The sequence below is a fragment of the Aegilops tauschii genome, chromosome 2 (genome assembly GCF_002575655.3).
Source record: "Aegilops tauschii subsp. strangulata cultivar AL8/78 chromosome 2, Aet v6.0, whole genome shotgun sequence".
NCBI lineage: Eukaryota > Viridiplantae > Streptophyta > Magnoliopsida > Poales > Poaceae > Aegilops > Aegilops tauschii.
The window spans coordinates 29,047,423-29,051,574 of record NC_053036.3 but is presented as its reverse complement, the minus strand read 5'-3'; positions in this window follow the sequence as shown (position 1 = coordinate 29,051,574).

Below are 4,152 nucleotides of genomic sequence, written 5' to 3'. Positions count from 1 at the left end.
CTATCCTTACTGGACACACCGTTTTGAGAGGGCCACAATTATGCTATGACTTGTTAGAATTGCTCTCTATGCTTCACTTAAATCTTTTTGAGCTTTAGAATTGCTCTAGTACTTCACTTATATCTTTGAGCACGGTTTTCTTTAGTATTTTTGAATAAATGCTCTCATGCTTCACTTAGATTTATTTGAGAGTTAGTAATTTTTTTATAAATTCTCTCTTGTTTCACTTAAATTATTTTGAGAGATGAAAATTTTATGCTCATGTTCTTCACTTAGATTTGTTTGAGCTATCAAAAGCAACATATGAAATTACTCCCAAAGTGATAGATATTCAAGAGGGATATAATAAAAACTTTCATGAAGATCATTGGACAAAATAAACTTGATTCCTTGTAATAGTTTTGCGATATATTGATATAATATGTGAGTCATGTTGATGAGTAATTATGCTTTAGTAAGAATATTGGTGTTAAGTTTTGTGATTCCCTATGCAAGCACGAAAGTCAATAGTTATGCAATGAAATTACATCCTACTTGTTGTGCATTATTCGGTGTTAGTTAGGCTTATTGTTCGCCTATGAGATTTTTCGTTTCTTGGTTGGATTTTTCTCAATCTTTTGCAAGCCTTCATTTGCACCAAGTATGATCACTACTTGTGCATCCAAAATCCTTAAACCAGTTTTGCCACATGAGTCCACTATACCTACCTATATGCGGTATTCTTTTGCCATTCTAAGAAAATTTGTATGTGTCGTCTCTAATTTTCAAAATAATTTTCTCTTTTGTGTGCTCGTACCGCTCATGAAACGGTAGGGGGTGGCTGATATTTTTCCATGCTAGATGTGTTATTCTCAAGATGAGTGTTTATTCACGTGTCATTTCACGAGAGTACGACAAAGGTATTAGGGATGCCCAGTCCCGAAATGAAAATAAATTTACTTTATGTTGTCAATTAATAAATTCCTTGGAAAATGTTGGTACGGACGGTACCCGTGGATTCGGTTAGTTGTGGAATGTGAAAGTATGGTGGAAAAAGGAATAAACTTTATTTTCTGTTTGGGAACCGCCTATGATAGATCTAGCATGGAAAGTATTGGGAACTACTCGATCGTTTTCGTCGACAGGAAAGGCATGCCACCCAAAATGTTTTATCTCTACCTTTTCCGCTTTGAGCTCTGGCACCTCTACAAATTCCTACTTCCCTCTCCGAAGGGCCTTTCTTTTACTTTATGCAATTTTCATTTTTATTTGACTCTCCATCTTCTCTTATAAAGCACCAACAAAGGGGCACTATGATCGTACTTGAGCATTGGGTGTAGCTAATATGCGAGTGTGTTTCATGAATGAATCAATGATTGAGCATAATGGGCTAGGGATAACTTGCTTTAGTGTTGATACTTTTAAAGACATGGTTGCTTGTCGATATGCTTGAGTATTGAAATCTTCATGTCAAAACTAGACTATTGCTTTGAATCATATAAAAGTCCAAATGTCCATGCTGCAAAGAAAATAATATGTGATGAACATGTTAGGCAGCATTCCACATGAAAAAAATCTGTTTTTATCATTTACCTACTCGAGGACGAGCAGGAATTAAGCTTGGGGATGCTGATACGTATCCAACATATCTATAATTTTTTATTGTTCCATGTTGGACTATGAAATAAGGAGTGGCAAGAGCCTAATCTTGTTGATGCCCAAGGCATCCCAAGGTAATGTTCAAGGACAACCAAGAGCCTAAGCTTGGGGATGCCCCGGAAGGCATCCCCTCTTTCGTCTTCATCTATCGGTAACTTTACTTGAGGCTATATTTTTATTCACCACAAGATATGTGTTTTGCTTGGAGCGTCTTGTATGATATGAGTCTTTACTTTTTAGTTTGCCACAATCATCTTTGCTGTACACATCTTTTGAGAGGGACATGCATGAATCGTGATTTATTAGAATAATCTATGTGCTTCACTTATATCTTTTGAGCTAGGCAATTTTGCTCTAGTGCTTCACTTATATCTTTTGAGCTAGGCAATTTTGCTCTAGTGCTTCACTTATATCTTTTTAGAGCAAGGCGGTGGCTTTATTTTGTAGAAATTATTGAACTCTCATGCTTCACTTATATTATTTTGAGAGTGTCTCTAAACAGCGTGGTAATTTGCATTGGTTATGAACTTAGTCCTAATATGATAGGCATCCAAGAGGGATATAATAAAAACTTTCATATAAAGTGCATTGAATACTATGAGAAGTTTGATTCATTATGATTGTTTTGAGATATAAATATGGTGATATTAGATTCATATTAGTGAGTAATTGTGAATTGGAGAAATACTTGTGTTAAAGTTTGTGATTCCCGTAGCATGCACGTATGGTGAACCGTTATGTAACGAAGTTGGAGCATTATTATTTTTTGATTGCCATCCTTTGTGTGGAGGTCGGGACCGCGCGATGGTTAAGTCCTACCAACCCTTCCCCTAGGAGCATGTGCATAGTACTTTGTTTTGATGAGTAATAGTTTTTTGCAATAAGTATGTGAGTTCTTTATGACTAATGTTGAGTCCATGGATTATACGCACTCTCATCCTTCCACCATTGCTAGCCTCTCTGGTACCGCGCAACTTTCGCCGGTGCTTTACACCCACCATATACCTTCCTCAAAACAGCCACCATACGTACCTATTATGGCATTTCCGTAGCCATTCCGAGATATATTGTCAGGCAACTTTCCACCGTTCCGTTTATTATGACATGTTCCATCATTGTCATATTGCTTTGCATGATCATGTAGTTGACATAGTATTTGTGGCAAAGCCACCTTTCATAATTCTTTCATACATGTCACTCTTGAGTCATTGCACATCCCGGTACACCACCAGAGGCATTCATATAGAGTCATATTTTTGTTCTAAGTATCGAGTTGTAATTTTCGAGTTGTAAGTAAATACGAGTTTGATGATTTTCATTATTAGAGCATTGTCCATGTGAGGAAAAAAATAAAAGGGAGGCCAAAGAAGCCAAACAAAAAAATGAGAGAAAATGAGAGAAGGCGCAATGTTACTATCCTTTTCCACACTTGTGCTTCAAAGTAGCACCATGATCTCCATGATAGAGAGTCTCCTATGTTGTCACTTTCATATGCTAGTGGGAATTTTTCATTATAGAACTTGGATTGTATATTCCAACGATGGGCTTCCTCAAATTGCCCTAGGTCTTCATGAGCAAGCAAGTTGGATGCACACCCACTTAGTTTTCTTTTGAGCTTTCATAAACTTATAGCTCTAGTGCATCCGTTACATGGCAATCCCTACTCACTCACATTGATATCTATTGATGGGCATCTCCATAGCCCATTGATATGCCTAGTTGATGTGAGACTATCTCCTTCTTTTTGTCTTCTCCACAACCACCATATTCTATTTCACCTATAGTGCTATGTCCGTGGCTCACGCTCATGTATTGCGTGAAAGTTGAAAAGGTTTGAGGATACTAAAGTATGAAACAATTGCTTGGCTGAAACCAGGGTTGTGCATGATTTGAATACTTTGTGTGATGAAGATGGAGCATAGCCAGACTATATGATTTTGTAGGGATAACTTTCTTTGTCCATGTTATTTTGAGAAGACATAATTGCTTTATTAGTATGCTTGAAGTATTATTGCTTTTATGTCAATATTAAACTTTTGTTTTGAATCTTATGGATCTAAACATTCATGCCACAATAAAGAAAATTACATGGATAAATATGTTAGGTAGCATTCCACATCAAAAATTCTGTTTCTATCATTTACCTACTCGAGGACGAGCAGGAATTAAGCTTGGGGATGCTTGATACGTCTCCAACGTATCTATAATTTTTGATTGTTCCATGCTATTATATTACCTGTTTTAGATGTTTTATATGTATTAATATGCTATTTTATATTATTTTGGGGACTAACTTATTAACCTAGAGCCCAGTGCCAGTTTCTTTTTTTCCTTGTTTTTGAGCTTCACAGAAAGGAATACCAAACGGAATAAAACCTTCGCGATCATATTTCTTGGACCAGAAGACACCCAGGAGACTTGGAGTGCAAGTCAGAAGAGCCACGAGGCGCCGACAAGGGGGGAGGGAGTGCCCAGGGGGTAGGGCGCGCCCCCTGCCTTGTGGGCCCCTTGGTG